We start from the raw sequence: 11,620 nt of genomic DNA on the forward strand, positions 1-11,620 counted from the left end.
ACTGATGAGAATGAAAACATGCAGCAAGCAGGAGCCACCTTGTTAAAAATGCTCGAGAAGTGATTAATGATGACTGTCTTTCTGACTCAGAGGATTCTAATGCTGAGGGGAATGTTTGTGATTCATTATGCAAATCCCTTTGGAAGCCTTAAGGAGATATGCACATCTATTTCAGTGTAAGTGCAATCTTTTTTATTATTTACTATATTTTAATAAGCACCATTCACACTTCAATGTATACTACATAAAGGTAGTCTATTTTAATTGGAACTAATTAAGTATCAAAGAAAGGAGAAGTTACATATAAGTTTAAAAATAGCTTTCAGGGAAAAAAGATTGAGATGAACATGTTCAAACTGCTACTGAGCTGGAGACCTAGCCCTAGCACTGTAGTTTCCTCCCTTTTTATGCTACTTGCTGCATGAGAGGGGGAGAACTTGTCCCATCTCAGTGCTTGGGAGGGGAAGAACATTTCCCATCCTCTCTGATCTAGCCTACAGCAAAGTCTGGAGTGGAGAAAGTACTCTGTTCCTTCTCCATTGCTTCCAACCACTGAACTCTAGTTGTAGGAAATTAAGGAAAAGTAAAAGTTTCAAGGGAAGATTTTAATTTTAGATTCATTTTTAAGGTCTTATATGAAATATTCTCAGATTGTTGATTTTTAAAGGAGTTTGAGATTCTACCAGCTTCCTTTTTGGATATCCTAATGAACAAGTTGTTTATTTTCATGCTTTCTCTGTCTTCACCTGGGAGATTGGAAGCCTCTTGGAGGTAAGAATATTCTGCTTGGACCCTCCTTCAGGTTTGAGGTTACTGTGTATAAAGTAGGAAGAAGAAGGAAAAAAATCTCAAAGGCACCTCCTTCCTTAAACCTCCTCTGCTGCTTCATTTTCCAACAACAAGCTCCTGCTCCTTCATGTCTTTTCAGGGAAGAAGTTAGGCTAAAGGAGAGCAACATGGGTATCTTACACCAAAATACCTTCCCAATCTTCCTCCAGGGATGGTTTTGGCAAGAGACTTCTAGGGCTAAGGGGGCAATCTCTGCTGTATTCCAATGGTTAGGCATGCTACCTGGTTAACTGAAGTGGAGGACAGGGAGCTGTGCAGGACTTGTGACTGTGTTTAGCTCTCTCAGATGCAGGATGCTCATGCAGAGTGCTTTGCATCTCTCAGCTTTCAGTGTATCAGGTGTGCCCTCACAGACACTTGGCTTATTGGGCTGCTCAGGCAACTCCTGCTGACCAAGTGGCTTTGTCCCAGTGGCCTGGGTTGTAAAATAGTTCATGATTATAACACTTCTTACCTCACCAGGAATATGGTTGTTGAGTAGCTGTAAAGTGAGTTGTGTTGTCAGTAAGAAAGTGTATATCCCAGTTATTGTGCTTAAAGAAAGTCCAGAAAGTTTATATGATGTGTAAAATAATTTCAGAGAGTGGTTTCTTTAGAGCTCTCTGCAGGGATGGTTTTGGGTACTGTCTGAAAGAACTAGATAAGGGGAAAAGTAGTTTCATCTGCTTTGAGGTTTCTGCTGGAGTAAACCCTGGAGATGAAGAAACCTAGTAGAAGTGTTAAATACCACCTAGAACCTGTTTAATCCTGCTAAATTTAAGGGCTAGTATGTAGTAGGGCTACATCTGTCTGCTTGCAAAAATCCACAGAGCTGACTTCAGATAACATAGATGGAGACTTGTCTATAGATGGAGACTTGTCTAGACTTGTTGCAAGCTGGTCAAAACTTATCCCAACTGTTCTGTACTTTTGGATGTACAGCAATCTTCTCTACTGCCCAGAATGTCATCCATGCAGAATGTGACTCCCTGCCTTTCCCCTTGCTGCCAGAGAGGGCTCAACAGAAGCAAGCTCAGTGCTTCTCAATAAAATTGTTTGAAGGTTCCCTTCACACTCAGGCACTGGCCTTCCTGCTTGCTTGCTTGCCCATGCAAATAGGTGCTGGCTTCCAGAGGGCACTGGGGCCTTCCGTTTGATGTCTGTATGTTATTGTATTTCTTGACATATTTTTTTCTCAAAAAGTTCTGCAAATTTCCTCTGGAATGAACTCTAATTTCTGCATTTTGTCAGAGAACTATCAGATCTCTGCCTTTCCAAGGCCTCAGAACTCACCACCTTGAATGCCAGACATGCCTTAGCTTTCTGCTTGGCAAAGCACTCCTGGGAAAACCCTTACTTTGTTTCTACAGCAGATTGTGTTGGAACCTCCTGTGAGGCTGTGCCTATGTATTTCCCTGATTAAAGCCTTCTGTGAGATAGCTCCCTCAGCCTAGGAGTGAATGGCATTGTCCCACTGCTTGGCATTGTCCCACGTGGAAACATGCATATGCACCCTTCTGCTGTAGAAATACCCGGGCATGGTGCAGGGCTCAGGGAAGTTTCCAACCTTCACACAGCTCTGAGACTTGTCTTTGTTTACCCCACAGAGTGTGGTGGAAGCTGTGACTGAGCAGTGCAGCAGGATGAGGTATGGGGACAGCAGCCTTTGTGAAGCTCAGTATTAATTTGGGGTAGGTAAGGAATAAATGTTGCAAATAATAATAGGAATGAACGAGATTTTAGGAAACTAGAACTCTACATGTCTTGGTGTTTTTCTGCCAAAGAGATGGCAAGTGTTGGAGAAGTAAACCCAGGCATTTATGTATTTGAATAAAAGTTTAAAATACCCAAAGATTTATTGAAGACAATATTAATTCCCTCACCTGAACAAAACGTTTTATTCTAGTTATTTTCAAGAAAATTATGTCAAATTTTCCATGGCAAATCTCTGTATAATTTGCTGAGGAAGACGTTACTATGCAAAGGCAATCAAGTTTGTGTGGCCATTCTTGTAGGATGTGTTGTATCAATGCAAAACCATGTTAACTATGCGTGTTGATTACTATTGTCTCAATTTGCCAGTGGGATGGGAAGATCTGAGAATCAGAAATTTACCCCTGGAAAGTAAATTAAAACTTGTAGGTGACACTTTTTTTGCCTTGTTTTAGAAGTTGCTGAGAAGTATCTGATTCCATTGTGATGTTCAAAACTGACCTTAAGGCTGAAGTTTCAGTTAATCTTTCTAGAAGTCTAACTGTTCCTCCTCCAACAATATTTTTACTTTAGAACATGCACACACTTTCCCCACATAAATAATTTTGCATGCAAAAGTTTAACTTTTTTATACTCTTTAGCAATGACTGTGGAGTTTTTAATATTTTGGGGTAGGTAAGGGTAAATCTTGAACTTGTAAATTTTTTCCCTTGATTTTTTTTTTTGCTAACCAGTATTTAAACTACTGATTTCCCAAACTATTTTAATAAGTAATTAAATTAATTAGCTGAAATATATTGAATCCAGTTGGTTCTCATTATGTAGCTTTTATTTATGCATACATCTATATGCACTCATACCTATGTATGCCAGTGAAATAAATAAATTCCAGTAAAAGAACAATGAATACCTACAGGAGGATAAAACCTCTTATATTTCAGTTCCCTGTCCCACACAGAAGACATTCCAATAGCCTGCAGCTTGGGATGAACTTAGCCTGATTTTTCTTATGATGCCATAATAAAAATCTTCTTGGCACCTGTTTTCATGAGCAGCAGAGGTGGGGGTGGCTGTCTTGTACCCTCAGCTAGGAGCATTCCAAGTGCCTGCTCCAGCCCTAAAATAAACAAAACCATGGGCCTGCTTTACAGCAGCCAGCCCTTTGTCCCTCCAGAGCCACCAGCTGTAAGCCTGGCATAAGCACATAGGTACACATACAGATATATACATCCTCTGTCCTGTAACTGACATCAAGGAATCCCACCTCAGCAGCTCCTGAAGCTTGGGACTGGGACATATGTGCTCAGTAATGGATTGCTTTCTCAAAATAGCCCACAAGTGACTATCATTATTTGTAATGATAAATATCAAAACATATATGATAATTACAGAGGGAACGAAAATAGAAATGTACTCAAAGATATCAGAATGCTCCCTATTTGGTTTTCCATACAATGGTTTCTCTGTGCACCAACATTAGGAAGTTATAAAGCAAAGTTATTTTAGTCCAGTTTTCAAGCACTAGGCTCTTTCTAACAGGAAAAAATGCTAATTCTTCTCTACCTACTACAAAATCACCTTGTAAGATAAGATGTTTATAAGATATTTACCTGGCTAAGAGGTTGCAGAAGTCAGACAAAAGTTATCTTTAGTAAAATCTCCCTCTCTCTTAGGGTCACCACTCTTCCACTGAAGACTTTCATGTGGCTAACGTAACAATTGCTTGCATTAGTTTATGACCTCAAAGATACTCATCACTTAGAGTGGATTTGGGCTTGAGAAACTTTTAGTTCAAGTACTCTTATAGCCCAGGAACAAAGGGATGCTGATAAAAATGATTAATGAATTCAGTGAAGGAGTTTTTGGGTAGTGAGAGAGGAATGCTCTTATCTCCTCAGTCGTGTACTGCTGTGTACACCAGCTAATTTTAACAGAAATGTTTTTCTAATTCCTGGTTATTTTTATTCTAATTTCATGCTTTTTGCAGGAGCAACCTGATACTGCTCCACTGACTGGAAAGGAGCTGTGCCCATTTGCAGCTGGGGGGAATTGGCACAGTGTTCTTTGTGCCACGGTTACTCCATGAGATGAAGCATGCACTGCTGAGCAGAGCACATGGGATTTACCTGGAATTTCATTGCTAGAGGAAAACCAGAATTAGTAACATGCATGATCAGTTATGAGCTATCCATGATGAGCAGAGGGCATAGTGTTTTCTGAAGGGAAATAGAGATGTACAGCTATGATTAAACTTTGTGTTAGTTACTGTAATGCAAATCATTGTGGTGAACTTTGGCTTGTGATTGCTGTCCTATTTCTAGGTAAATTAATTTGATGTTTTATTACTTTATCCATGTGAGAAGATCTACAAATGCAAGCTGTTTGAATTGTGCTGCATGACTTTACTGGAAGTAACCTGCCTTCTTAGGCTGTAAAACCAAGGACTGTCTCCTGGAAACCACAATCAGGATCTCTTGAAGTTTCCTCTACCCCATCCACAAAGGCTGGAAGGAAGATTGGTTTGATTGAAAGATTAATGCAGGGAAAAACTGAATGCTGGGGTCTGTCATGGTTAAACAGCATGAAAGAAAAACCCAACAGGCCATGGAAGGAGGACTAGGCAAGGAATCCTGAGAAACTGTAGACAATGAGTAGTGATGATCCCCGACTGTGAAGTACTCTTGCCTGCTTTGGAGCCTGAAGAAGCCTCAAGAAGAGGACTGACCCAGCCATCCCCTCTTTACCCTGGCCTGGATGCCACCTCCCTTCTCCCCTTCTTATCCTATGGTGATGGAGAAGAGGAAGTTAACGAATGGAAGCCAAACTCCTAGGACCACCTAAACCAGCAATGGTGGAGCAGTGGGTCTGCCAGGACATTCTCAAATGAAGTTCTTCCATCCTTGGTTTTCAGTGCCTGCCAGGTGTCCCGTTGGTGTTCTGCTGTCAGCTGTACCCTTTTGTGCTTTCAGGTTTTCCCCAGGGCTATCCATAGCTGAGGATGAAGGGCAAGACTCAGTGCTCTCTGCCTGAGCCCCACAGGTGGCCACAGACTTTGTGCACATTGCTCTGCATGTCAAAAAAGATCAAGTTTGAAAACAAAGGCTGCTAAGGCTCAGATTAGCAGCAAACCCAATTGTTCTTGCTCCCCTCTGTAGAGCACCATCCAGTGGCACCTGCTGAAGCAGGACTGCCACAGCCACCAGCCAGGAGCAGGGTGACCTCCAGCTCTGCTCTCCACAGGGGTCTTTCCAGGTACACTGCCTCAAGTGTTTTGTACAATGAGTTAGTGTGAGCTAAAAAGGACGCAAGGAAACCCTAAGATTTCCTCTCTCCTTCCCCCCTTCCATTGCCTGGGTTGGTGTGATCCTCCTGGAAACCATCCAGCCTTTGAAAGCAGCAGTAGGTTGGCCTCAAAAAGGGTCAAAAAGTCAAGTATGGGTTGACCATAGCTGGTTGCTGCAGCATCTCTGAATGTGCCCTTTCAGTGTGTGGAAGCAGCTAGTACAAAAGGTGGCTGTTGGGGTCTGTAACTTGCAGCATTTCCTATGGCAAAGAGAAGGAAAAGCCTTAGGAGTTTTTTTCTAAATTTAAAGCATACCCTGGCAAAGCTTTTCTCATAAAACCCATTATAAAAACAACTCATTCCCACCTCTTCCTTGCAAAAAAATGATCTGATTCTTGGCTACTAACATGTAACTCTCTTCTGCACAAATATGAAGCAGTAATGTGTCCATTTTTATACAAGCAAGGAACCTCACTTCAAAACCAAGACAAAATTCATTTATAGGTATAATCTTTATTACCTTTGCAGGAAACTGTATTTTCTCCTGGGTCTGACATTTACTAATGGAGTGGGCTCAGATTTAGTTGCTGAAATGTGCATTGCCAAAGAAATAACCCAGGAGATCTTACCTGATATGTCTTATGGTCCCACTATTGAGCTCTTGAGCTTTTGGTGAACTTTCATTTCTGAACTCAACCTTCTTACCCTGGTGGGACTGAGATCTCTCCCCAGAACCACAGCACTGCTGCGGTGATTGAGGTCAGCCCCTGCTCTCTTCTTCCACAGAGGATCTCAGCTGCATTCTGGGAATGGCAGGGAAATGCATGGTAGTATTGCATAGAGGTCCCTAGGCAAAGTATGAAAATGGAGGAAGAGGAGAGGAGAGAGAAGAAAGACACTGCCCACCATCCCTAGGATGTTTAAAACAGTAAGCTGATAATGGCTAATACAAGAACAAAAGCTAAACTTTCTGGTTTAGCCTGGTGTTGGGTCCATGGATAATCTTCAAAGAGGAGCTACGAAATTTAAAAGGAATTAAGCTCTGGGAAATGTTAAATCTGGCACATCTGGTTTACAAAGGGGTTTGCTGTTTTTTTTTCTGGATGCTGCTGTGTTTTCATTTTTTTGTTGGAGTGCCAAAGGCAATTCTCTGTCAAATGTAGACTCTTGACCTTCTAGTCAGGATGACAAGAAAGTCATCCCAGGGTGTGTCCACACCTGTCAGACAATATTAGGCACAAAATAGAGCTGTCTGTCTTCTTTAGCTAAAATGGTTTCACAAATAGTTCATAAATGCCTGTCTTCACAGAGAAGTGCCTTATTATCTTGGTGCACTCAATATTGAGATTGATGACAACTGGGGTCATTGGTTAAACTGTCTAATCTTGGCAAGCCAAGGCAAAGAGAAGAGGCAGGAGAATAGCATGGTAGCTCCTTAAAATTACCTGCAAGAGAGATCAGTCCTGAGAGCAGGCAGGGCTAGTGAGGAAACTGGCAGATCTTTGCTGTGACTCACCCATTATTAGATCTGCTGCATGGAGACACTGCCTCACAGACGTGGCTGTACTTGAGGATCAACACTTGGGACACTGGGCAGATTTACCTTGGCTCCCATAAAATAAAAGCAGAGCTTGCAACTGTAATTACAGCCATTATAGAAAGCCTAATACAAGGGAGCAATGTTCAGGAGATGGGAGCCAAATTGCTGTTTATGCAAAAGGCTTAGTTATAATGAAGGACTATTAAACCAGGAATAAATTCTCTTACATCCACCCCACCACCCCTTTCACCAATTCCTTGTTGCCAAAGGGGACCTGAAGGTGAGCATCTAGCCCATCAGCATTCACATTTGTCCCTTTGCTCTGAGTGAAATGAAAATGATGGAGGAGTGAAGAAGCTAGCTGGTGGCTGGCTGACACTGTAACCTGAATGTGTGCCAGTTCTTGGCACTCACCCGCCGGGCACAAAACCAGTGCTGGAAGAGCTGTGGCAGGTCCTGTTGGAGGAGGGATCTGTTACCTCCTCCTCTGTGCACATGAGCATTTGCTGGGCTATTCCATCACCCTTCACCAGTTAAAAGAACAAAAGGGAATGTTTTTCAGCACAGTGTAACAGGTCTGTTTTAAAAAGTAATAGCTGTTTATTGTAGGCAGCTGTAATGTGCCTGTTGCTCTCATATTTGTAAACCAAGCATAGCTTTGACTGAACTAGTTCATGAAGAGCAAACAACTTAAGGCCTGAAGTGAAAAGAGAATTGAGGTTGTTGAATAGAGCAAAATGAATAAGAAATTTCTGTAAAGGAAAAAGAGGAGAAAAAAAGCCATGATGGTAATTTATTTCTCAGGGATACTTTGTCCCTTCCCAGAGGCATTGGTATCAAGTGAGGAAACACCACAAATTGAATTGGTATCCTGATCAAGAAAAGGCATAGATGAGTTAAAAACATGCTGGTTGGTTGGTGGCTGGAGAAGAGGCAAGGAGAGCAGAGAATCAAAACCCAAGATGGGCATGTTATCCAACATTCTTTGCTGCCTCCAGCCTTTCCCTACCTCCAAAGACTGTGGTAGGGGTTAGTTCTGCTTCCCACAGGCATTTTCCTATGCCTGATTGTAGAAATCCTCTTTCTGCAAAGCTCTGTGGGTGGAAAAGACAAGCCCTTGCTTTAGGGATGCCCAGAGGGGGGCTGTAAGCCTGAGTCACATTTTCTGAACTTGGTCATGGTGAGTGGATCAGCAGACAGAAAGTGGGAAGATGTTGCAGGCTAGGTACAAAGAACAAGCCCATCCTTCGGCCTGTGCTTCCCAGCAGGAAGAGCAAAAATGCTGTGGCACAGGTAGAGCCTTCTTGTATATTGAATCCCTGTGCTGTGTATCAGTATGGGTGTCTGCCTGTCTGTCTGAAGAGCAGGACAAAATCTCAAAGAGCTTTTACCTGAAACCAGAAACGCTGGTTGCTTTTCCTTTGCCCAGTCAGAAAGGAGAAGCTGCCACCCAAAAATTGGCAAGACAGATGACTGTAGAGCTTTCCCACCCTGTGATCTGGGAAAGCTTCCCCATGTTTGTGCCACCATGGGATCCTCAGAGAAGCCATCATGCACCAACTTGTCCTTGAAGCACCTTGTGCCAGCTCCCCCCATGCCAGGGGGCACCAGTGAAAGTCCCTCACCTCTGCCTGAGGGATGGACTGTATGGTTCCCAACAATGCAGTTCTTCATAGCTGCATTTGAGCTAGAGATGTGGTATTCCTACCCTTTTCAAGCTCACATCAGAGCTGTTCAGCTCAGCCCAATGTCTACTTGTCACCCACAGCTCTGCCACCAGGGCAGAGCAAAGGCTGCTTGCAAAGCCATGCCCAGCTCTGGCTCTCTCACCCTATGTGCTGATCAGCCTGCCTGCAGGGTGCCTTGTGGTGCAGAATCCCATTTTATATTTCTTTTTTACCCCAGGTGGTCATTGTAATAGCAGCTCCTGATTAAATTCTTCTGGAAGGTAGAAGAGTTCATTTAACTGTTTATTTAGAAGTGGTCAGCTCTGCCTACCTTGCTTTCTTGCTTAGGCACAAAATGTACTTCCCAAATAAAAGTGTGGAGTCACAGATGATCATTCTCCCATTTTGGCCCACAGTCTAATGGGCTTCCTACAGGAAAACTGAGCCAGTATGGGTTGGAGCTCTTGGCTGTGCATGTTACATGAAGAAGGATTTCCCTTTATCTCACTTTGCCTATGTATGCCATTTACATTTGCATACTCTTAGGTTATAGGTATCTCACTGGAATTTCGTTCTCCTGAGTGCAGTTTTGCACTGCCCCCAGCACCTACAGCACCTTGCCTTGTACTACATGGGAAGGGACTGTAGGAGGAAAGCATTCTATTCAAAGCAGAGAAATTTCAGATTAAAATGGCAAGGCTGGGGAAGAGCTTCTGATCTCCTTGGTCTGACTTTGGTGTCATTAATTTGGCAATACGAGATCTGCCAGGGATCAACCACATGCCTTTGCTAGGCTGGCTCAGGCCACAGGCTGTAAAAAGGAAATATGAATAATGGTGGAGAAATAGATTTTATTTCTTCCTTCCAAAGCACTCATGAAAATTAATGGCCATTTCATTCACAAGCTCTTTCTATCACTGGTAGGGGAATTATAAAAACAAACCCTAGTTCTTTTTGCGTGTCAGTGCCTGAGCTGCCTCAGTGTTTCAGTAGTTCTTCCAAGGCAACATGACAAGCACATATTTTTGAAGGCAAACTGGTGTGCCATTTCCATAATTAAAATTGTATGTTTCCTCCAAGTATTGAGTCCTTTATGGCTTCAGTAGATTACAATTGCAGAGTTTGAAATAAATCCTGTCTTGGTCAAATACATCACCTAAGCCCCCACCTTAGTTTCTGACTGTAATCTGGCCAAAAGCAATCATCAATACCATAGCAGGTAAGAGGCAAATATAGGTTGGAAGGCACATAAAAAACATCTCTAGAAAAAACATTTAGAAAGTCAAAACATATATAAACATACCCTTCTCTTGCCTCTATTATTTTAGAGTCAAGAATTTCCTGTGCAGAAAACCTATTCTGGCCCCTTTAACCCACACTGCTGTTCTCAGCTGTACAACTTTTTTCTACAAAAACATCTGCAGGTCTTGTTTCCCTCTTTGCAAATTCATACATAAATAAAATTAAAGGGCTTTCCAATCCAGGTGTTTCAGTGCTCTGTTATTTACATGTCTAAACAGAGGCACCTGAGTTTCAATGTGAGCAATCTGTACCCTGTATTGTGAGTAAAGTGGGGATTTATTTTCAGTGTCTACTGGGAAGTGATTTTCCTCCTAGTCAGTTGTAACTTCCCCAGTATGTGTAGGCTATTGTTAAGCAGACAATAGATAATAGCCTACCTACCAGGCACCTATGCAAGCAGCACTCACCTGGCTGCAAAGGTTTAACACTGTTGCCAAAGATTTTCCTGAAGAAGAAGATAGACATGCCTGCCCATAACCTGGAATCTCCTCTCCTCCCTTGGGTTGCATCCTGCCCCCAGGATCCTTCTTGATGCCAGCGTGTCTGAGTCAGGTAAAAGCACAGAGCTTAAAAATGATGCAGTCAGCTATTTCCTGCTCTGTTTATTAGTTGGGTGTTTAGTTTGGACCCAGCTCATCACTCTTCACCAGGAAACTCCCATTGGCTTCACTGGGAATACTGAGCAAGGATTTCTGAGCAGGGCTTTTTGATGGAGGATGGCAGGACAGGACTGAGCACAGAAGTACTTGGCCCCTAACACAGCAGAGACAGTGAAATAGCCATTCCTGATTTTTAATAGCCAAGGACTCAAGGGACTTCACAAATGTGAGAAGTATTATTATCCCTGTACTGGTTACCAAAACAAAAGGGTGAAGTTAACATGTATTGTTTTAGCAATTCTTGGTGGCAAATCAGTGTCATCAAGTGATGCAAACTAGGTGAATGTAGAGCTACAGTTACCTAAAAAGAATGCCACATTTCTGGGAAGAGTTTTAAGGAACAACTAGTATGCCCCTTCCACCATTTTGCTTTCCTTAGGTGCAAGTCCCCACCACTATTCATGATCTGCTGTTTTAGAGCATTCACTCTTCTATGATTTCTCCTGCTTTTTCTCACAGTATGACAAGAAGAGCAGCATCCAGCCCGTGTGTTCCAGCAGACCTGCTGCTGGCCCTTCTCCTGCACACCTGCAGCAGCAAAGCCAGAACCAGCTTACATTGCCTCCATGTCCAGAAAAGTCTAGCCAGGCTCGCGTAAGTCTCAAATGGGGCAGGAGGAAGGTGTAAC

The sequence above is a fragment of the Agelaius tricolor genome, unplaced genomic scaffold (genome assembly GCF_023055355.1).
Source record: "Agelaius tricolor isolate 1412-34295 unplaced genomic scaffold, bAgeTri1.0.p SCAF_8, whole genome shotgun sequence".
NCBI lineage: Eukaryota > Metazoa > Chordata > Aves > Passeriformes > Icteridae > Agelaius > Agelaius tricolor.